This window comes from Neopelma chrysocephalum, unplaced genomic scaffold (assembly GCF_003984885.1).
Source record: "Neopelma chrysocephalum unplaced genomic scaffold, ASM398488v2 Primary Assembly neopelma1_97116, whole genome shotgun sequence".
Classification (NCBI taxonomy): domain Eukaryota; kingdom Metazoa; phylum Chordata; class Aves; order Passeriformes; family Pipridae; genus Neopelma; species Neopelma chrysocephalum.
In genome coordinates this window covers 2,482,269-2,506,444 of record NW_020925758.1, presented here as the reverse complement: position 1 = coordinate 2,506,444, position 24,176 = coordinate 2,482,269, and the positions used below count along the sequence as shown (strand labels likewise).

At 47.4% G+C, this 24,176-nt stretch overlaps 1 long non-coding RNA gene across 2 annotated transcripts; it reads right to left on the bottom strand.

Moving 5' to 3' along the window:
* Positions 1 to 11,695: 11,695 nt before the first annotated feature.
* On the bottom strand, positions 11,696 to 22,496 carry LOC113961385. 2 transcript variants are annotated; one of them, XR_003532290.1, is made up of 3 exons: positions 22,144 to 22,496; positions 16,400 to 16,570; positions 11,696 to 12,636 (listed from the first exon to the last, which is right to left on the bottom strand). It is a non-coding gene; the product is annotated as an uncharacterized LOC113961385 (long non-coding RNA). The 2 variants fall into 2 exon arrangements; XR_003532289.1 differs by lacking the exon at positions 11,696 to 12,636 and having other exon boundaries at positions 14,959 to 16,570.
* Positions 22,497 to 24,176: the final 1,680 nt, after the last annotated feature.

The window sequence follows — 24,176 nt, the reverse complement described above, 5'->3', positions numbered from 1 at the left end:
ATTTTTTTGGAGATTACTCCCGAGGGGGTAAGCCAGGACTGGACCCTCTGATGCCCAGTGTGGCCTCAGCTGATTTTTCCTGCTTCCCCTCGTGGTACCACTAATAATTTTGCCCAGTTCAATCAAGTAGAGATGACAAATATAAATCTCATGCAATTATATAAAGCTCATTTCCTTAGGAATTGAGGCTAGAAACCATAAATGCAAATAACCAGAGAAGAAGCCAAACAGCAGTGCCGAGCTGCAACCCCCAAAGTTTTGCTTTATTTCTTTCTTTCTGCAGGGATGACACTGACTGAGATGTCACAAATCCGATCAGGCTTCCTAATAGTTCATGCAGTGCCTCGAGCCTCAGGGGTCATCTGAAATTCAGGCAGCCAATTTGCAGGCAGGAGATGCAGAGCCAAACCAGGCAGGGGCTGAGGTTTTAAGGACAGACCCTGTCTGTCAGCTAAAACCCTCCTCTGCTCTTGGGTAACCTCTGGCAAATCCTTGTAGGGAACCTGCCTGTCTTTAAGGTGTAGCTGTTAACTCAGTTTCCATAGCAAACAGGACAGGGTTGTCTCAGTGGGACCAACTTCTGCAATGTTATCTGGAGTTTTGCATTCTTTGGGAAATATTTAAGGCTTCACCCCTGAGTTCTCAGAAATGAGGTTCTCATTTAAGCAGCCTTTATGGGATGTTTTTGGAGGATTTTGGATGATATATTCTTTGAAAAATCAGTTGGGAATACCAAGTTCTCACAAACTTTCTGAGACATGGTCCTTGGATCAGAAGTGAAAGTGAGCAGCAATTTGCTCTGAGTGTCGCTGCAGGGCTGAAAGAGCCAGGCTGTGACACACCAAAATTTAAAGACAGGAGTTGGATGAGTAGAGTGAAGAGTGAGTGGAAGCTCTGTGGGAGGTGGAAGAAAATCTCCCACAAGGAGACAGTGAGGTTGCACCTCCAGTGCTGGGGCAGTTCTGGGCCCCTCAGACAAGAGAGACATTGAGGGGCTGGAGCGTGTGCAGGGAAGGGAACGGAGCTGGGGAAGGGTCTGGAGCAGCAGGAGCAGCTGAGGGAGCTGGGGGGGCTCATCCTGGAGAAAAGGAGGCTCAGGGGGGACCTTCTGGCTCTACAACTCCCTGACAGGAGGGGGCAGCCGAGGGGGGGTCAGGCTTTGCTCCCAAGTGACAAGAGAAAATAGTCCCAAGTCGTACCGGGGCAGGTTTAGGTGGCAAATGAGGGAAAAACTTTTAGTAGAAAGGGTTGTCCAGCTGTGGCACAGCTGCCCAGGGCAGTGATGGAGTCCCCATCCCTGGAGGGACTTAAAGCCATGTGGATGTGGCACTTGGGGACATGTATTACTGGTGGCCTTGGCAGTGCTGGGGGAATGGTGGGACTCGGTGATCTTAGAGGGCTTTTCCCACCTAAATGATTCCGTGGTTCTGTGAGCTGAGCGTAGTCACCACATGCAGCTGTGCTGCTCATACAGCTGCCCAGTGTCCTGCTTGTTGTGCTCAATCAGCTTAGCCCAGGACAGAGGTTATTGCAGCTCCAAGCACTTGGGATCCTTCTCCCCTGGAGCAGAAACAGCCAAGATGGATAATATAAGTATCTACTTTCAGATAGATTCAACAACCCTAATGTATGTGTAAGTGCATACACAGACCTACATACATCTAATATGCATTTAGCTGTTATCCTCACCAAATTTCACGTAGAAGACAATATTATTTCTTATTTTGGGAGGAAACTGAGGCACAGGGAGGGCCAGAGATTTATTGATGGTGCCCTTTTGCAGCCTGTGTGTGTGCTGCCAGCCTACCCCCTACACGTGGTCCTTGCATGGGTGCAAATCATCCCTGGGGAGTGGTCAACCTTGGCAATGGCTTCATCAGTCTGTTAAATTACATGTTAGGAGGGAGCATCCCCAGGAAACCCCATCTCCTTGCCTCCAGCATCCCTGTCTGATTCAGCTGGCCGCTGTGCAGATTACCATCCAGCTGGTGAGGAAGAAATCTGGAGCAAGGTGGAAAAAGAAAGGACCTTTTTTGGAGGAGACCATGCTGAGATGAGCTGGTGAGAGCAGCAGGAGCCATGTCAGGGACATGTGTGGCTGTGGCTGGTTCAGGGGACCGTGCTCTACATTAGGAGGTGTCCGTGGTAGGGGTTTGTCTCTGAGGGTGGAAGGCTGCCAACAACTTCCCCCCTCCCCAAAAAAAAAGAAAAAACAAACCAAAACCAACCAAAACAAAAAAACAAAAACCCACCAGAGATAAACGCCCATGTTCCACCTGGTGATGCTCTGAAGAAAACACGCAAGAATGAGGGAGAATGAAACACGGAGATGACTCCAGATGCCAACAAGGAAGGAAACTCCCTCCCTGGTGCCCCGACAAGCAGCATCAGAGCAAATCCCAGCAGCGGGGAGGGGTCGTAGCCACTGCCACCAACCCCCCCAAATCAGGCAGGGATGTCCAAAGCGTGGGGTGTGTCCACGTCACACACGTGGGCTCCTTGTTTGCGGCCGTGCGGAATCCTGCGCCGCCCCGCGCCAGCTGCTGCATTAACACCCCATCTGCCCTGCCATATGCTCCTTCCACATGGAGGGGGGTGCTCGATGGGCCTTCAGGGGAGGAGAGTGGACATCTGAGCATGTGGGAGCAGGTAGGGCTTAGAGAGGCCTTGAGGACCAGAGATGTGGGAAGGATGCTCAGATGTGAGAGCCCGCACAGGAAGGCATGGGGTGAGTGTCTCTGTGCCCAGCAGCAGCAAGGTGGGACTAGAGGATGTTAGGGGGATGTTGGCGAGCACCACAGACCCTTTACAATGGGCTCCTGATATGAAGCAGCTAAAATTTGAGCAGGAGGATGCTGACAGGGTGTTGGAGGGCACTACCGACCCTTTGTTTTCTCTAAATCAATTAGGCAGGAGGTTGCACTTGCAAAATTTGTTATGAAATGGATTTTCATGACACCAGCAGGCTTAGAAAAATGTCACGCTGGAAACCAGAAGGTGCTGGGTGTTTCTGCACAGTGGGAGCATATTCTGCCTAGGTGGCAGCAACAGAGTGGATGAAGGAAAGGGATTCAGCTCATCTGGGTCAGACACCCACAGCAGGGACACTGTTGTCCCTGCTTCATTGCTGTGCTTCTTCTGTAGTCAAGGGGAGAGCAGTCTCTTTCCAGGCAAACATCTGGAATGAGTGAAATAATCACACTTTTGGGGTGCTGGTTGCTCTGCAGTGGCAGGTAATGGAGGATGTATGTCCTGAGTGCCCTTTTCGTGCCCTGTCCCTTTGGTTCTCAGCCTCCTGGTCCTTTGCACCCAGCATTCAAAGCTTTCACTGGTCACCACTGAAGATCCCAACACGTTTAAACACCCAGGATGAGATACATCATGTCACTAAAGGCCAAATTCCCTGTATGGACGAGCAGAGCAGAGGGGAAGGAGGGTGTGTGTGTACCCACAGCCGTGGGTGTGCTGAATGAAGGGCTAATAAGGGACACCACCAGCTGAAGCTCCACAGGTTCAGCCCAAATCATTTAAAAGGAGCATTGGGCTGTGCTGAGTTAATCCTACATTCCTGGGGAGAGGAGAGTGGGATCTGTACCATCTTCATGCCATGCTGTGGGCTGAATGTGGTTTTCCCTGCGTTCTTCCAGCCCAGATGAGAGAGAGAGGATACCAGAATCCTGCAAAGGGTTAGTGGAAATGCTTGAAAGGCTACTTTTTGGCTTGAAAAAATCAATTTATCCAGAAAAACTAGAGTACTGGCCTCAAACAAAGCTAGAGGCCTAAGCCTCCTTACATTTAGTAAACTGCCAGCCTGCACCAGGCACTCTGTGATTTCCAGTTCATGGCTGTAACCTGTCTCATCTCCCTTCTTAGACAGAAACTAGCTCCATTTGAGTCCAGGAATGAGGTCTGGGCTCCTGTAGGGAAGGCAGCTAATCTTTCTGCCTTCTCTCCTCTGTTTGTAAAATGGAAACAGGCGACTTGATCCACCCTCGTGGGCTGCGGCGAGGATTATCGCTTAATCTGGGACTCTGCTGGGCCCTGGTGAGGCAGCCCGGTGTGAGAACACGATTTATCTGTGTTGTTTGGGGTGCTGCTTCCCAGCTACGGCCGTAATTGCTCCGAGGATGTGGAGGGATTTGTGAATGGAGAAGAGGAGGGAGGGATTGGGGAGCTCGTTCCAGTGTTGGGAGAGCAGGTACGTGCTCATCCCTGTTGGCGCCCAAGGAGCTGCTTGCTCAGGCAGAGATGGGGAATTCTGACTGTAAGGAGAGATGTGTCTTGCTGTGGCCTTAATCTGTTGGAACAAGTCCAGAGGAGGCCCCGAAGATGCTCCGAGGGCTGGAGTCCCTCTGCTCTGGAGGCAGGTTGGGAGAGCTGAAGGTGTTCAGCCTGAACAAAAGAAGGTTCCAGAGAGTCCTTTCCAGTGCCTAAAGGGGCTCCAAGAGAGCTGGAGAGGGACTTGGAACAGGGGATGGAGGGACAGGACAAGGGGGAATAGCTTTCTGCTGCTAGAGGGCAAGGTTAGATGGGATACTGGGAAGGAATTCCTCTCTGTGAGGGTGGTGAGGCCCTGGCACACGTTGCCCAGAGAAGCTGTGGCTGGCCCTGGATCCCTGGAAGTGTCCAAGGCCAGGCTGGATGGGGCTTGGAGCCACCTGGGACAGTGGAAACTGTCCCTCCCTGCCCCTGCAAGCCTGGAGCTCAGTCAAGGCAGGAGGACAGAGCTGCTGTTGTCTCTGCCATTGCAGGACCAAAGCCTGAGAAGGATCTGCATTTCCATGTCCTCCAGTGCCTTCATAATTCATCATGGTATGTCTGAAAAAAGATTCTGGCAGTGTGTTTTCATTAGTGCCCTTAGAATAGGATGCTGAAGGAAAGGTTTATGGGAGAGAATCCATTTTATTGGCTCTTCTGCACCAGAATTAATTGCAGCCATATTTATTGCTCCAGCAAGTAGAGATGAGGTAGATAAGAGAATGTCTTTGTTTAGGGCAATGAATAATTTATGTCGTAAATTCACCAGAACCTTGAAATTTGAAGGACTGGCTTTGCTTCCTTCCATGTCCAGGGAGCAAGATTGAGTCATAACCCTTGTGTGTGACTGATGTTTTTATGATCTTCCCATCATTGTGATCATCTGCTCAATCTCCTGTGCCACAAAACATAGAATTCCTCTGTGTGGGGTGCCTTGGACAACCTCTAGGGTTGGCAGCCAGGTTGCTTCTGTGTGTGGCAATGAGAGGTTTGGCCAAGGAATAACCCATCCTGTCCTACGACGAATATCTAAGGCAGAATAAAACACACAATTGACTACAGAGGCAGTTTTGACAGCTTTGATGGCTCATCAAATCATCTGCCAAGACAGGGATTCTATGTCAAACCCATAACTTCTAGTTGAGCTGGAGGAGAAGCTTTTAGAAAGACACCCTGGGCGCCAGAAAGCTGCAGTTTCTTTCCCAAAGTGACTTTCCCCCAGGCTGTGGGCTCCTGATGAGTGTTGGAGTCATAGAATATCCTGAGTTGGAAGAGATCCACAAGGATCATCTAGTTGAACTCCTGGAATATTAGTGTTTTTGTCCCAGGAAATCCCTGCATATCTATTTTTCCAAAGACGACAGATCTGTTGCTGGGATTTATTCTTCCCCTGGGGTGGGCACTGCTGCCTGCCTGTCTCCCTGAGAGCTGATGGCATGTGCCCTGCTTCCCAGGCTGGAATTGGATGGGTTTGCAAGCCTTTGCCTCGGAGATGAAGGGTGAATATTGGTTCATCAGTCTTGCCTGCCTCGTGCTCTGGAGCAGAGCTGGAGGGCTCTCGAGCGAACACACATCGGTGTCCCTTGGATGATCCCTTGCTTCAAAATGAGGGGCTGGGAGGGGAAAGACAGCGAAAGTCAGAATCTGTAACTTCAAAGACAAGCTGGGATGGGAGCCCGTGTCAGCTTCTGAGAGGAAAAACAGGGATGGTTTTGATTAGTGAGAAGGTAAAACACATGGTTAGAGGAATAGCAACGTCCTTGCATAGCTCTCTTATAATCCAAGGAAGGACAGTTTTGGGGGACACTGGCATTTTCAGTGGAAACTGTTATGTCTTAGGAGAAAAATCTATTTATTTTAACCAACTAAGAAACATGCCTATGAATTGTCCAGCCTTGGAGAGGCCCTGACAGACTGAACCCTTTGTGTGATACCAGCGTTGCCACTTCTGGGAAGGAGAGGACTCTGGTATCAAACCAAAGACAAAAGAGGGAACAGGATGAGAGGAGAAGGACATCTTTGTGGCCTTGTCTGCCTCTGCAGAAGCTAATATTGCTCTAAAAAAATCTGAGTTGAAGGCTGGTTGTCCAGATCTTACAGACTGGAAGCCGCCAGCTGTGACAGAGTGTTCACTGTACCATGCAACATAGATGGAAGTCCTTTCAGAGCATAGAGGATTGGTGGATGGTCAATTGCAGGCAAAATATGTATTTTTCAGAGTCACTAAACGCAAAAAGCAGCAGCAGGCTCATGGTGTAGAGCGAGCAGGCCACAGGATGGCAGAGGAAACCCAGGCTTGATAAACCACGAGTTCTGAGCGTGGAGGGGACGGTGGGGAATGGTGCCACTGCAGTGACTCAGGTGGTTTGGTCAGGGCCTGACAGATGATGACAAGCATCAGCAGCGGCTGAAAATGAATATTCAGGGCTTGGATTTTGGATGTGGACACCTAAAAAGGGATTCAGCGGCTTGATTTGGCAGCGCTCTGGTTGCCCTGAGAGTGGCCCCTGAGTCTGTTGCTGTGTGTTTCCTGTGCTCTGGTCAAGCCCGAGCTGTGTCCTGAAGTCCTCAAAGGTCCCTGCTACTAACACTCATCCTCATACCCAAGATACAGCTGAGGCAAAATACAAACAATGGTGGGGAAAAAGAATCTTGCTGTTGTCTAATTTTTCTTTTTGAAGTACAGGTTTGCTTGTCTTGCTTTCCTTCCTTGCAAGAGCAAGGAGGGCACAAGCAGGTTCCCCCTTCTTGACGCGCCCTTTCTCCAATTTGCAGATCAGTGTTCATCCAGAGCTGGATTTTCATCTCCTGCAAAGGCAGAGAGGAGGAAAAAAGTCTGATAGCTAAAAAAACCAAACAAACAACCCACCTGTGGATCAATCAGAAGCAGAGGACAGAGCTGGAGGCTGATGGGGAAGTCATTTTCACTGGGAGAAGTGAACAAGTAGGCAGCATTTTCCCCTGCTCGGTGTTGAGAGTCATCAGACAGCTGGTAAGATGGTCTCTATGCTGGAAACTTCTGTGACAGGAGAGGTAATGCAGCAGCTGCTGAAGTGTGTTAGCCCTAAGTTTCTGCTGCCTTCCTGGACGTGGCCTTAAAAGCTGTTTTCTGTGTGGAGAGATTGAAACACCCAGGCTCTGGCTCCTCCAGGAGAATATGCTGCTGTCCTGATGAAGCAGATTTTGAGGCAAAAGTTTGGTTTGTGTCAGGGCCTGATCACCAAACTTCTACCTGTGTTGTCTCCCAGATCTGCTCATCTCATCCATGCTGTTTGCCAATGTTTTTCCTTCAGTATTTTTAACTCCCACTTACTCCTGCCTCCAAAAACTACCCCTCCTTGGCTACAAGAACAGCCAAGACTGTTTTATGTTGGTTTGAAAATCATAGGCCACAACTTTTTGAGCCAGCTGGGAGATGTGGAAGCGGGAAGAAGATCTGGGTAGTGTTTGACATAACTGTGCTCCCATGGGCTCCAGGCAAGCTCTGCACCCTGGGTGCAGCTGGAGAGGGATCAGGTTGGAGGGCACAGGGAGGAATGGATGATCACAGGTGAAAGGGTGAACACCTCTCTTTGTCTCAGCAGGCTGTGGTTTACCCAGAGGTTTCAGGCTCACAGGAGGATGGGTGTGGTAGCTTACTGCAGGGTTAGATTTTGATGTAGGGGGACTTTTTACAGGAGCATGTAGTGACAGGACAACAGGGAATGCTTGCAAACTAACAGAGGGCAATGTTAGATTGGATATTAGGAAAAAATTCTTGGCTGTGAGGGTGGTGAGGCCCTGGCACAGGTTGCCCAGAGAAGCTGTGGCTGCCCCATCTCTGGAAGTGTCCCAGGCCAGGCTGGATGAGGCTTGGGGCAACCTGTTCTAGTGGAAGATGTCTCTGCCCATGGCAGGGAGGTTGGAAGTAAATGACCTTTGAAGTCCCTTCCAACCCAAACCATCCTATGATTCCCCAGCAGGCATTGGCCACAGGAGGCATCACACCACCACCACACTCCTTGAGCCACCACTCCTTGGGGTTATGGTTTATTTTTTCTTCCTTAAGACTGAAATCACTTATGAAGCAAACCATAGCATATACCAGAACAGAGTAAGTGTAGACTGAGGCTCCTTCACTCCTTAGCAAAGCTCAGACCTGGTCTCTCTGGTCAGTGCCTCTCTCTGCACACTCAGCCACAGAGTAGGTCCACAGATGCTTTCATTTCCTTTGGGTCCCTCTTCTAGATATCACAGAATAGTTTGGGTTGGAAGTGACCTTAGAGATCATCTTGTTCCAACCCCTCTGCCATGGTCAAGGAGACCTTCCACTAGACCAGGGTGCTCCAAGCCCTGTCCAACCCGGCCTTGGACACTGCCAAGGATGGGACATTTTAAGATATGCCTTGATTCCCCTCCTCCAGCACTTATTCTAAGTTTGTGCCCAGGCATAAGCAGGGTCAGTCTTGTGCTCAGCTGCTAGCATAGCATCTCCCAACTTTTACTGTGTTATATTGGTCCTCAGCTGGAATTCCCATGTGCTGCCTCGCCAAAACTGCTTTAACAGCACCTCTGGACTGTGTCAGATCAGACTTCAGGGTGCCCACTAGAAAGGTGACTGGATACAACCTCTACCACAACCCATCCGTGTCCGTCTGCTTCAACACTTAGTGCCCACCTGTAATTCCCTGAAGCAGCCAAGGGGGTAAATTCACAGACAGAGGTCTAGCAAGGAAGCAGTTCGGGTTACATCAGCCACAGGATGTACAGTGGTGGGGTTTTTTTTCAACACTGAAAACTAAAAATAGAGACCAAGTTTGGTTTTGATCAGCCAACAAAACAGATATTTAAAACTCAATAGTTAAAATCATTGCAATGCAAATTAATGATTCAATGAAAGCTCCTGAAAGATACTTATTCTGAACGATATGAAGGAAAAAAAGGAGTAATTACTTAACTAAGCTATAATTTCATTCACTGTTATTAGGTGGATTTAGATTACTTGCTCACTCGAGATTAGAGATTTGAAATACATGGCTGAAATCCTCTTTCTAATCCAGAATTGCTAAATCCTTGGGTATTTCTTGATCATCACGCTTTGATTTGCATCTATGTTGCTCTTCAGGGTGTAATTTCAGTTCTCTGCCAAATATTTGTTCCTTTCTTCTCCTCCCAACATAATCCCCTATTTTCCTGATAGCAAGCACTGTAGGCAAACCAACATCACCAATTCTTCCCAAGTTCCACAGGGCTATCAACTCTTCAGACCTCAGCAGGGTGCTGTAATAATAAACCTCAAGGCAAATTATAATTAATTTTATTGAAAGAAAAGACACCAACAACAGGAAACCACTTGAAAATCTGGGGTTTCTTTCTTTCTTTTTTTTTTTATTTTTTTGTTTTTTGTTTTTTAGTTTTAACAAATGTGTAGAATCACAGAGTGGTTTGGGTTGGAAGGGACCTTAGAGACCATCTCACCCCAAAACCCCTGCTATGGGCAGGGAGGGACACCTTTCACTAGACCAGGCTGCTCCAAGCCCCATCCAACCTGGCCTTGGGCACTTCCAGGGATGGGGCAGCCACAGCTTCTCTGGGAAACCTGTGCCCGGCCTTCACCACCCTCACAGAGAGGAATTCCTTCCCAATATCCCATCTAACCCTGCCCTCTGGCAGTGTGAAGCCATTCCCCCTTGTCCTGTCCCTCCATCCCTTGTCCCAGGTCCCTCTGCAGCTCTCCTGGAGCCTCTTTAGGCCCTGGAAGGGGCTCTCAGGTCTCTGTGGAGCCTTCTCTTCTCCAGGTGAACACCCCCAGCTCTCCCAGCCTGGCTCCAGAGCAGAGGGGCTCCAGTCCTTGGAGCATCTCTGTGGTCTTCACAGCTACACATCCTTTTCTTTTTGCAGTACACAGACACAGTACACAAATCTTGCCTGGATCGGTGCTACCAGAGATGAACTCTAACCCCTGTGACCTCTTGCTGGTTCCCTCTGGCCCTGCCTGGCCAAGAGCAGCTGCTGGGGGGGTGGATGTGTTGAAGGGAGGGGAAAGCAGAGAGTCCTGGTGCTCCAAGAAAGAGGAGCTAAGCCTCAGCTGGATAACCAGCTGATGGTGTTCAAAAGGGCTATGAACCCCATGGCAGGGAGGGGCTTGGTCCTTCAGGGTTTTTTTTGGAAGAGTTTCTAGACACTACTCGTTCTCATTAATCCATTTCCCTTGGTGTTCTAAGTACCTGGGGAATTCCACAAGGTGCTGCCTGCCTGCCCTTGTCTTTGTGAGGGGAAGAGGTGATTCTTTCTGGGTGCTTGTGTGAAGAGAATGCTCAGTCAGGTGGAGTAGATGGTCATTTCAGCTTGCATGGTCAAGGGGGAAAGGAATCCTTACCCTGTGATTCCGCTCACTGAAATTCAGCCCCTGGACTGCTTTGGGATGTCGCTTCGTGTTTGCTGCCACATCGTGGCAACTGAGCCTCATATCAAGACAGGGAGCAAGGAGTTGTGCTCAGAGATCAGCTGTGAGGGCTGCTCTTGAACGGTGGCACTCACCAACCTGCCCACTACTGTGGCTGGAAAAGGTATACATATTTTCCTATGTAAAGCAAGACAAAACCAAGAATTTCATGGGGGGAAAATAAAAAAAAATAAATTTTTGTCTGAAATAAAAAAAACAAACCCAAACCAGAAAACCAGTCTGGTGGAGATCTACCTCCAGCCCTTGCCCTTTTGGGTTTTAATCAATCTAAATAAATGGTCAGGGTGTGAAGGGAGTGTTTGGGTGCTGCCCAGAGCCGTAACCACACTGGTTGATGTGTCAGTCACGTCTGGTTTCTAGCTGTTACCTGCTCTCACTCGACTGATTTTTAACTCGCTCGGCATTTTCCATGCGTGTGAGATGTTTGATTAGAGCCTTTGTGTTGCGTGTGTGGAAATAAAAGGCCAGCTAGGAACAGACAACCGATTAGGCATTAGGTGAGGTATAATCCTCCCTAATCACATTTCTAAACCTGGTAGTTGGAGGTGGGATTAGAGTTATTAACATGCGGACAATAAAGCATATAATTTATTTAACAATTACTGGCTCTCTGTGAAGGGGGGGCGTCTGTGCAAGCTGCAACCACACACCAGATCCTTCATCTCGTGCAGGATGGAGATGCTGTCAGGAAGAAAGCTGGCAAATGTGGGTGGTTGCCCACTGACACAAAGGGCAGCAAAACAGGGGTTACTTTGGATACAACCAGAAGTAAATCTTAAATCCCCTCGTAGGACCCCTTGGCAGTCCCATAGGAGAATACCTGACATCTAGATGTTAAGCTGTGTAAACAGAAAGAAATAAAATATGAAAAGGTGAAAAAAAATTTTACTGAGGTTTGCTAGTCTTCTCTTCCAGTGCACACTGTAATGCAAATGTACAATACAAAGGATGAACAGTAGGCAAAGGCAACAGCTGGCAAGCAGTGATGTTGTGCAAGAGCAGCAAGGAAGGGAATTCCAGAGCTCCCGGATCAATCCCTGTCCTGAGCTTGTCATACAGTTTTCCCAGCTATGCTGGGCACTGCGGTGTTACACCAGAGATTCTCATGCCAGATAGACATCCTCACAGTCAACAGATCTGTATTTTAATTCTTGAGTTTTATCATGACAGCGTACCTGTCTGCCTTTGGAGAGTTGAGGTTTGATCTTGTGATTGTCTTGAGGATGTTTGGAACTGTTTTTTTTCCCAGTACATTAAAAAAAAAGTCAAATCAAAACAAAAAAAAATCCCAAACCAAACCAAACCAAAGAACAAACCCAAACACGAAACCTTCAGAAAACCCCAAAACTCCCACTCTGTGCCCCAGCTTGTTGCCTGGTATGTACTGTCCTACCAAAGGATAGTTCCAAGTTACTCCAAGAAGGATGTCAGGTCTGCTCTGCAGCAGGAAAGTATGCCAAAGCCTTGGGGCAGCTCAGTCTGATCCCAGGACCACGTAGATGCAAATGGGAAAGCCCAGCACACAGAGCTCCCTTGTCCACGCTCCCTGGTTGCTGCAGTCCCTGGCAAAGGCTGGGCCCTGGGCCAGTTGCACTTTTCCAGACGAGTCCTGGGCATGGTTTGGGATTTAGGTCAGGCCAGGGACAATTTGCAGCAGCGCTTTTCACGTGCCCGCCCTGTTTTGAAAGCGGAAAGTCTGGTACTCTCTGGGTGTTGCCCATTCCACACCAGCCGGAGCCTCTGGCTGCGGCCCCTTGGTGTGGGGCACACACCAGGCACTGCTGACCTGCTCACGGTGCTGCAGGAGGGGGAAAGTCGTGCTGCTGTGGTCAGGTTTAGGCCCAGTTCCTGGTTTAGACCCCATGGGTTTGGACCCTTCATACTCTGCTGCGTGTCTGGAGCCAGGCTCGCAGATTTGAAGCATCCTGAGGTATCTAAAAGTTAAGAGGCTTCCTTTATAGTCAGTGCAGAATAATAGGAACTCCCCGGGGGTTATTCATCCCACTCTAAAACAACCCCTAAAATAGGCATGAACTCTCCTCTAGACAGTTTAGGGTGAGTAACTTGGACTCTGATGTCTAACTTCTAACATTTGGTGAAGTGCATCCAACCATCTGTCTGTGGGGGTTTGGTGTTGGAGGTAGCCTCAAGGCAGCCTCAAATGCCAGCACAGGTCTAGCCTCTAATTCCCCCAAATGCCTTTTCATATATACATCTATATAAAATAGACAAAACCGTGCTACAAATATTCTTTCATGGGAATGAGGTTGGCCCTGTTTCCCTGACCTCCCCTCTCCAGGGTTTGCTCTTGCCTCAGACAGTGGCCGTGGCGATGCAGCTCCCGGCTCAGAGCAGAGAGATCTTCCAGGTGAAGCATTTCATGAGTGACCTGACAGCCTCGCCAATGGATCCAGATGAGACTGTAGCTGGGTCGTGATTTGAACCATATCAGACAGCATTAAGTCATCATGCTCAGAAAAGGGGCAAAAAGACCGGAGAGGGGAACGGCGGGATTCATTAATGGGAACAATCTTACCTGTCTGGAACTGTAAATGGTGCTGGTACTCACCCTTTTGCTGAGAAGCAAGGTAATAAGAGAAACTGATGTTCTGTTTAAAAATAGAAGGGTTTTTTTCCAAGCTACTAGCCCTAATTTTTAAATGTATGCCAAATGTAAATTGTCACAGATTTTCTTCTGACTTTATCTAGCAGCAGGAGACCATTATCTACTGACATTAGCTGTTAAATAAGTGCAAACTACCTGTAACTGCAGCACTGCATGTTCCTGGGGAATTTATTTAAGCCTAAGGTGATGAAAGGGATGGACTAGGGAAAAAAAAAGGCAACCGGGAGCATCTTAAAGAAGCAGAGTTCATTCATCAAATCGCGTCTTCATCTGAAAATGTTGTACCTGCCGCCGACACAAATAGCCTCTGAGATCATGACTGAGAGAGGATTCACGGGGAAAACATTCTCCCCTATGGCTTTGTTAACTCTGTGCGTTTGACAGCACATCACTGGGTATAGACAGTCCCGCGGGCAGGATGACAATCAGCTGTCTGGCACCGACACGTGGTAGGTGAGACACTACAGAAGCTTTTCCTCCGGATCAGCTGCAGGAGAAGCAGCAGGAACATCGGCTGGAGGATGAGAAGACAGCAGTCAGGAATGGACAACCAGAAAGAAGCCCGAGCACACCGGCTGTCACTTCCCTGAGCATTTCCAGGGGAGGGCAGTTCACACGTGGAGCACCACAGCTGGCAGTGCCCACCAGCAGAGTCATTAGGGTTTGTGCTGGGCACTTTTATGGGGCAGAATGACTCCCGGACTCTAAACCCGCTCGAGGCATGTCTCCTCTGTGTTTCTTAAGAGGGGACAGAGTTCAGACTGACATTCCCCGACTCTCTTCCTCCCCAAACAGTGTAGTCACCCGTTAACACCGAGTTTGGTCCATTGCAAAATCCACCCAGGGCCTGGGTAAGCAGCCAGCCCTGAACTCTGGTTACAGCACCCGCAAACCCTGAGCTACCCAGCTCAGTCAAGAGGCTTTCAACTCTGATTAAATTATAGACACATCCTGGAAGGGGCTTTCCAGATGACTCTTCTGTTTTCTTTCACTTCAGGTGGGCTTTTTTTCCTCACTGTCAGGCCAGCGGTCAGCTGAACTTCATACACAAAACTGAAAAAAAAAATGATTGCACCCTATTCAAGGTCCTCCAAAGCTTTGCATTGTGATAAAGTCACCCACGAGGACTGCTTGGGCTAAATTTTGAGCCTTGCGCTGCAAAAGCACAAACATTCCCTCTGTTATCCAAGGAGAAGCCTGTGGCTACACTCAACACAGCAAAGGTTGAAATTATACACAGAGGACAAGGCAGGTCCTTAAGTGAAAATAACTGCAAAAACCTGCCTTAAATCCTTACTTAAATCCTTAATTTAGCTTTTAAGTTTGTGAAAGACACTTTGCATTCATTCTGCAAAGGAGGTTGTCCTTGGAACAACCTCTTGCCTTGACATTGCTTGAGGTGCAAACTGGTTTACATTTTTGGTTGGTTGGTTGGATTTTTTTTTACTTTAATCTTAAAGCCAGAGGATAGGGAGCAAGATGCCCCTTCTGAAGGCTGTTACTGTTTGTCTCCAGTTGCTGTAGATTACGAATTGCTGCAGATTGTTCTTTATGCAGGCTTGGAAAGCGATTTATCTTGGAATGAACACATGATTATTGGGTATTAGCCTTATTCATTTGTTTCTTGCTCTTTGCAGACTACTGCTTCTATTTCAGGTGCTGCTCCTATTTATTGTCCACGGTGTGGAACCTTCCATGTTTTCCAAGGTTTTCATCTTTTGTAGCTTGTTCTGGTCCCATTCCTTGCTGTGACACATATCAACAGGCTGATTAATTCTGAATCTGACTTTTGCAGCCTGTGTGCCATGATTTCCTTATCCCTGGTGCTTAAAACTATATGATCTGTAATCTGTTTGCCTGCAGCCATGTCAAACTCGCATAAAGAAGCTAACTCAGCCAGACTGCAGTTTTGGGTTCACTTTGGTCACATCTACCAGAAGACACAGCTCTCCATTTCCATTTCCACTGGCAATACCACTCTAAAGAATCTGAGGTCTCATTTTTGTCTGACCTTTCCTCACCTGCAAGCGTGAAGGCCTGAAAATTCAGAAGCTGTCGTTGCCGGTGGCTGGAAGCTGGGAGTCTTTTCCTATTGCCATGTTTCATAAATATTGACAAATTACTTTTACAGGCCACTCTGCACAGTGCAGCAAATGTAGTCGCTCAGATTGGTGGTTTTAAGACAGCTGCCTGAAGGAATCAGGGCTGCACATCTCAACTTGAAGAGCAGGGGCCGCATTTTGGAAAGCAGTGGCTTTAAAAAGGATTTACAGGTCACTGTATCTATTCCCAGCTTTACACAGTGGCCCAGAGAGGAAATGGGGCCTTTGAATGCATAAACAGAAGACAACTGAATGAAGGCAGAGAAGTGTTGTAACACTGTAAATTAATTAAAGGACTGTTCACAGTTTCAGTGTCCATACTTTAAAAAGCAAGTTGTATAGAGGATTTGGGATAAACATGGAAGTTTGAAAACCCTCCTTACAGTGAAAGACCAAAGAAACTCGGTTTAGCTTGTGTGCTTAAAAAAAACCCCAACCCACTGAGGTGTGACTCTCTCTTGGTCGCCAAATACTTACATGTGATAAAGATTTCTATGTGAAGACATCAGTGTAACAAACCTAAACCAACAAAAAAGATATAATGAGATCTAATGGCATGAAGATAAAAGTTGCACCACACCAACTTCTCACCCCGGGTTTGCTGCCTTTTCTGCAAAAGATCAGAGCTGCAAGGGCCACGGACCCAAAAAGGGATCCCTTGGGGGAAATTATTTGGCCTTTGAAGTGAGCAACATGCAGTAGGTGGTTGCAATGGTCTGTCTTAGTCATAAATTTGAAGACTGGTAAAATGTTGATTTTTCAACCAGAACATGGCACCAGGACCTCCCATTTCCTGGTGAGAGCTTGTCTGTGTTGCCAGAAAGACGCTTCCTAAGTGTAAAACGGTGCACAATTTACTTTTGCAGAGTGGGTTTTGCAGTATTGAGAGAGGATGTGTGCCCAGCAACACCTTCTTGCACCAACTTGGTCCTGAACTGGGGGTGGACAAAACCAGGACAAAACTCTTACACCGAACAGCACAGGCAGGGATAACTCCTCGCATTCTTCCCAACATCCTCTGTCACAGCATCACGCCAGGGCTGTCCAGGGCAAAGAGCTCCTTCCTCTGTCCCCCCAGTTGAGGAAATCAGCCCCTGGTGACATGGAGTGCCAGGGGTAGAGGCTCTGACACAGGCTTCCCTGGGGATTACACAGAAAAAGCCATCGGTTGGCTTCAAGCACTGTCAGGAGGATAGACTTTTTTTTTTTCATGCATCAGTTATTCATCATGATAAATGCCAAGAGCTAAAATAAATAACATGACAGTTTTGTAGTGATAAAGTCCCAGATTATTTTTAAGGCCTAATTTTTCATTATGGTAACATTTATACTTGGTGGTATCTTCACCTGCATAGCAGTAATGCATGTTTCATATCTCTAAATAAAACTAAGCAGAAAAGGATTTGTCAGGTTCTTTAAATGCTTGCTTGATTTATTTGGTCCATCAGAATAAATCTTTTAAAATGATAACTTTGAATCATAACTTCTAAATTGATATTGCTTTAAATCACTAATTTTTGAAAGCACAAGGACAACACTCAAAATCCGTAACTAGAGGTTTGCTAGATCAATAATAACAAAAAGAAAACTTCTACCTCTAAGTGTTCTAAACACTTCTTCAACTAGTACAGACAATATATACAGAGATCACTTCCAATTCGTCTACCAATCTTGCACAGATGGTGTAGAAAACTGGGGTAAATCTCATTGAGACTAATCTATACAAACATATGCTTAATTAGCATAGTGCATCTTACACAGTGTAAAGAAGAAACAGACTGTATTGCAATAACTGATCATAGCATAAATTGGTTTATTTTGATCCTTCCTACGGAGGCACAAACTATTTTTTTCTTAATTATTTTGTGGATTTCACTGTAATGAATTAATTTCAGCTTGCTGGAAAAAGCAAACAGAAAAAGGAAATAAGGATGATCAAAAATTTAATCATATCATGTTTGCATTTATGCTGAATTTTGTTCCTATGACTGATTCCACTGGCTTATTCACTTCATAGATTTAAACACGTACTCAAATCCTTCCTGGACCAAGGCCTACCATTAATTTAGAATCAAGGCTATTGTCCCCCAGACCTACTCACAAATCACACTTGTTTATTTAAGTCAATAAAGATACACTTGTGTAAATCTCTTTGTAAACAAGTCTATTTCACTTTAATGATGGCTTATTTGGGGTTAGCACAAATGTGTTTCTAATCAACAAATCCAAAATAAAGGATGTAGGAAGATGAATGGTGCAGTGTTTGGAATAATAAGAAAGGATAGAGGGATAATCTGAGTTAAAATCGGAAATGCTGGCAACATGAAATGTTTCTAAGCTATAAAAAACAGGACAACTGGGGAAAGAGGGGCCAGTTTCAGTGCAGAAAAGTTCCCTGTCCATTTCAGCGCAAATTCAAGCAAGTTAATGCAGCAAAGGAATTCAAAATTCAAGTGTCTGACAGGGCCAAAGTTGTCTCTCAAATCATTCTGCTTTATGTTAGTCAGGGCAACTGGGTTTATGTGCACATAGGCACTGGGAATTAAGATAAGGTAGTTAAATAATTTACTGATCAGGATTATACAGCGCAAATGAAGAACGTGAGCAGATACACAGGTCCTCTCATTGTGCTGTGAACGTCTTAAGGAGGATGTCACTTCTAAGGATTACTGTCTAACTCCATTCCCTCTGACAAATGTAATGTACTTTGTAACACAAACACCAACCAGTTCATGCTGTGATGGGTCAGAAAGGCAGAACCTTGCTTTTAGAACATTATTTTGAATAGTAGTTATTTCTTAAGCCTGCTTTGCCAGGGGGATAGGACAGACACAGCAGGCTTACATCAGGGGCTGTCAAATTTTATTTTTTCTCGATATTTTATTCACTGTGGAACTGACTCCCTTTTTTTTTTTCTTTTTTTTTTTTTTTTTTTTAAATGTCCTAACAGCCCAGTCTGAAGTGACAGTGATTTGTGTAAAACTGGAAACATACTTCTGCATTTAAGAAGAGGCGATCAGCAGATTTGAGTTTCAGGGCTTCAGAGATTATTAATTTCATTATTGAAATAATGAATAGTTTCATTATTGAAAAGATGAATAGAATAATAGAATTATGCAATGCCTTTTCTAATGTATTCTGCCATTATTTCCAGCTTTAAGTTGCAGCACTTTTTTTAAAGTTTGATGAGTTTTGTGAGTATTTAATCTATGCTGGTACGACTGAGTAAAGTTCCTGTTCATTATGGAGATTTTTATGCCTCATGCAATGGCTTTCTTTTAATTCATGATGCTAAAGCTCTCCTCTGGTCACTTCAATGCAATGCCTGTTTGGACAGTACACCAGACATTGGTTGCCTTCAAAATCAACTGACATGTTCCTCCTGATGGGATGGGATAAGCAGAGTGTGGTTTTGTTTTTAGCCCTCTTTGTGCTGCCACAAGAGCTGAAATGGTGTGGAGCTGTGTACAACCTTGATGAGATACAAGGAAAAAGGGTTTTAATCCATATTTAACCCTCTGAGGGAGACACAGTCTCAGTCCTCCAGGAGTTTTTTTCATGCTGGTACCAACAACAGGGGAGGCTTTTGCCAGCGTTGTGCTGTTCCCCCCACAGCAGTCCTGCAATGGCATGGAGAGGCTGTTTCCATGTTTGGCCATGAAATAATGCAGAGTGAAAGGGAATTCATCCCTTTCCCAGCTTCCAGACCCAGCACCATCCCCTCTTTCATAATCTTTGGCAAATTTGTGCAGGAGGAAAGTTACTTTCATAAATTTAGAGAGAAAATAACATGCTTGAGTGGCACTTAGAGTAAGCAGGGAAACAGCACTGCAACCAGTGAGGCAAGAGGCAAAGCACTTACTGAAGTACATGATAGTGCTTCAACAGAGTGAGCTGAGAAATCTGAGAGCATTTAACAGTAGTTTTCCTTGGATTTGCGGTCATTTTTACACATAGAAGTATATAGCAAATCCTGAGTCGGAAGGGACCCACAGGGATCATCCAGTCCAACTCCTGGCCCTGCCCAGGACACCCCAACGATCCCACCCTGAACCTGAGAGCACTGTCCCAACACTCTTTGAGCTCTGGCAGCCTTGGGGCCATGACCATTGCCCTGGGGAGCCTGGTCAGTGCCCAACCACACTCTGGGGGAGGAAATCTTTTCCCGAGATCCAACCTAAACCTGCCCTGACACAGCTCCAGGCATTCCCTTGGGTCTTGTCACTGGTCACCAGAGAGCAGAGATCGGTGCTGCCCTTCCACCTCCACTTTTGAGGAAGCTGCAGACTTTGATGAGGATTCCCCCAGTCATACAATATTTCCTGTCTTGAACATGCTGGCTGACCTTTTTGCATCACAACTCCCTGTCCACCTGGCATTGCTCTCCACATTTACCTCCACTCCATGCAGTAATATCTGATAGTGTTGGGCCATTTAGAAATCCTAGGTGTCTTTGAAGTTATCTGATATTGGTGTTGTACTTCTTTTACCTCTTAGAGGATTTGGTCACAGGCTTTGGGAAGTCAACATATATTCTCTGTTGCATAGCACAGCCAGCTACTGCTTCAGCATATTTTTTTTAGATCTTAGATTATTTCAGAGAAACACAGAATGGTTTGGGTTTGAAGGAACCTTGGAGGTCACCTCATTCCATGGGCAGGGACACATTCCACCAGACCAAGTTGCTCAATTGCCCTTGCTCTTTCTAGCAGACAGATTACCATGAACTACCACTGAGCTGTTCCAGTCTCTGCACATGGATGTCCTTCGTGAGGATGCTGATCCTCTCACACTCATTGGGAGATCTTGGGGGAAATGCTCCTGCTCCTTCTCTGCAGGTTCAAACCCAAATGGGCCTGTCAACCATTTGTACCTAACTGCTGATGTCCAAAAATGTGCTGAGCTCCATGGTTTGAGAAAGACATGGACCTGGAGCAAGTCCAGGGGAGGCCATGGAGATGCTCCAAGGGCTGGAGCCCCTCTGCTCTGGAGCCAGGCTGGGAGAGCTGGGGGGGTTCACCTGGAGAAGGCTCCAGGGACACCTTGCTGAAGGTTTTCAATACCTAAAGGGAGCTTATAAAAGAAATGGAGAGCAATTTTTTACACAGCTGATAGTAATAGGACCAAGGGGAATGGTTTTAAACTAAAAGAGGGAAGATTTAGGTTAGATATTAGGGAGAAATTCTTCCCTGTGAGGGTGGTGAGACCCTGGCACAGGTTGCCCAAGGAAGCTGTGGCTGCCCCATCCCTGGAAGTGTCCCAGGCCAGGTTGGACAGGGCTTGGAGCAACCTGGTCTAGTGGAAGGTGTCCCTGCCCATGGCAGGAGGGTTGGAACTACATGGTCTTTAAAGTTCCTTCCAACCCAAACCATTCTGTGGTTCTCTGATTAGTTAATACAACCTAGCAATATCCAGCTTTGGTACCAAGGCTGAAGTTTTTCAGTTTGTTTTTACTAAATCAAGTACTATTTCACAGAAGTATAGAATGGTTTGGGTTGGAAGGGACCTTTAAAGGTCATCCAGTCCAACTTCCCTGCCAAAGGAAGAGATGCCTTCAATGAGATCAAGCTTCTGAAAGCCCTGTCCAACCTTATCTTGAGAGTTACCAGGGATGAGGCTTCCACCACCTGTCTGGGCAACCTGTGCCAGTGCTTCATTACCCCCATAATAAAAAACCATTATTTTTTTATATCCAACCTAAATTAGTGCAGGTGTGCATCTTGGAACTGCTTCTACAGCAGATACACATCCTGCCTGCCTTCTCTACAGCCACCACTTCTGAGCTCTGTGATTTGCAGCCCTGATGCCACCTTCTTCCATTTGCTTCTCTTCTCCTGCTGCTTGCAATTTCCTTTCCCAGACAAAGGAGGTTTACACATAAATTGGTGCTTTTTGTGTCACCGTTGTGCATTCTAAGCTTGTCAACCTTTTGACCTGTTTCAACCACACCTAGGGGAGATGTAGAGCCCCTGGAAATACACAGTCTTTCGAATTTCATGGCAAAACGGTGGCTGCATTAGAAAAGAAACATGGTTGCCACATTTCTGCCCGGGGAGAAAGGCAGAGAAAGCCCAGCCCTTATCAGCACTGCTTGGCTTCCTTGGCAGTAGGGAACCAGCAGGCAGCTGGCCAGCCAGAGCACACACATCCCTGAACCAGGCACAGCATGTGCTGCCCCAGACAAAAAGCCAACACAAAGCAGTTTGGGGCACAGAAAGGAGATCTGGAGGTACCAGGAGCCTTGGAGATAAGAAAGGAGAAGGAGCCATGAAACTGTTTCAGAGGAGAGGTGAAGGGAATGTCTGACGCAAAACTATATGAAAACTGACTTTAATTAACTTGCTGTTCATAGAAGAAAAAATTCTCTCAATGCAGTGGAACCTTAACAAAGCAAGTGCTGCACTGGCTGAATAGCCTGTATCTGTTTCCAGGTACAACATGCCTGGGACATCTTATCTTTCAAAAACATGATGGCAATCTGCTTTGTCTGCAGCAGGAATCTTCTCCATTTCACTTCTTTGCTTATTTCACGACTGCTTGAATCTCAAAATGATGGAAAAGCGGGGAAAATGCAATCAAAAAAACTCATTCAGCCTCATGCCTGCTTCAGGCTGAGAAAATCCAAGCACAGACGTAAAGGCAAAAGGGAGATTTCCACAAGTCCACATCTACGCTTTTGTCAGAAGGGCCAAATGATGGGAGGGGTGTCTCACCTGGCTCCTGGGAATACCAGCCCTGTTGAGATGGGATCCGTGCCCAAGACACTGAATCACAACACCTACATCACTGAGTTCAGGAACCCTTTCAGTCTGGAAGAGGGGAATGTCTCTGGAGAGACAACTGCTACAGTGGTGAGACATGACCTCAGGTGTAAAAGTGGCCTGAAGTTGAGATAAATGATTAGGAATAAGGAAAAGTATCAAAAAAGCAAAAGCAGGAAAACAGAATGCCTTCAAGAGACTTATAGCAAAGCAGGAATTGACCTTTTCGTCCAAAAAAAGCCCCTTAAACTCTCATCCTGTGGCTTCCCACTCATAGAATCATGGAATTTTAAGGGGTTGGAAGCTACCTTAGAGATCATCCAGTCCCAATCCCTCTGCCATTGGCAGGGACATGTTCCACTATCCCAGGTTTCTCCAAGTCCCATCCAACCTGGCCTGGGACACTTCCAGGGATGGGGCAGCCACAGCTTCTCTGGGCAACCTGTATCATGGCCTCACCACCCTCACAGAGAAGAATTTCTCCCTAATAACTAACCTAAATCTTCCCTCTTTCAGTTTGTACCCATTACTCCTTGTCCTGTCACTACAGTTTCTGACAAGGAGCCCCTCTCCTGTTTCCCTGTATTCCCCTTCAGGTACTGGAAGGTGCAACGAGGTCTCCACTCAACCTTCTCTTCTCCAGGCTTGAAAAGTCCCAGAGAATCTGCTGGGCATCCCTGCAGATAAAACAGTGCTGGGTTTCACTTGCTGATGGGTCCCTGGCCGTGAAGTCACAGGTAACAGCTCCAATTCACTTGTGGTGAGCCTGGGCATCTACTGAGGCACAGGGATTTGGTTGTGCTACATCATTTCCACACCACAGGTGGTTAAAGCTTTGACAAGTCTACTGAAGGCTGGAGCTATAAGAAAATAAAAACATAAGGGGGGAAACCACTCTTTTAAGTGTCACTGAGTACGGGGGTGGGTGCAGGCAGCAGAAGGAGGCTGGGAAGGCTTTGGGCTCCCTCCTGTCCATGTCCCACCTTGGGACCGTCAGGCCTGGAGCTGCTGTGCCACTGCAGGAGAGGAAGAATTGGGTAGTTTAAATCCGTTTGGAATCACAGAATCGCTCAGGTTGGAAAAGCCCTCCAAGACCATTGAGTCCAACCATTCCCCAGCACTGCCAAGGCCACCACTCACCCATGTCCCCAGGTGCCACATCCACATGGCTTTTAAATCCCTCCAGGGATGGGGACTCCAACACTGCCCTGGCAGCTGTGCCAGGGCTGGACAAACCTTTCAGTCAAGAAATTTTCCCAATATCCAATCTGATCCTCCCCCAATGCAGTTTGAGGCCGTTTCCTCTTTTCCTGTCCCTTGTTCCCTGGCAGCAGAACCCGACCCCCTCCCAGCTCCCCCCTCCTGTCAGTAGTTGCAGAGCCAGAAGGTCCCCCCTGAGCCTCCTTTTCTCCAGGATGAGCCCCCCCAGTTCCCTCAGTCCCTCCTGCTGCTCCAGACCCTTCCCCAGCTCCGTTCCCTTCCCTGCACACGCTCCAGCCCCTCAATGTCTCTCTTGTCTGAGGACCCAGAACTGCCCCAGCACTGGAGGTGCCTCAGCAGTGCCAGCACAGGGAGGGCACTGCCCTGGCCCTGCTGCCACACCACGGCTGGGACAGCCCCGGGGCCATTGGCCTCCTGCCCATCTGGGCACACCTGGGCTCGTGTCCAGGGGGAATTCCCGCCGGGAAGCAGCGCACTACTTTGCTTCAGATCGCACCCCGCGGAAGAAGACGGACTCGCTCGCACCGTAGTGCGATTGCGCGCCTGCCGCTCACCCAAACCCTCACACTCTCCGATCAACCGCCCGCGGCGGGCGTGAGTGACCGCCGGCTCCACCAATGAGCGCTCGGCCCCGCCCCGCCTCCCCCGCCTCGCGCCTGTTTCTTCTCCCCTTCTTCCCTTATCTTTTTTTTTTTAACGCCGCCGGTCTTCCATTGGTCTTCCCGACCGCCAATCGTCCGCGCCGACCAATGGCCACGCGGACC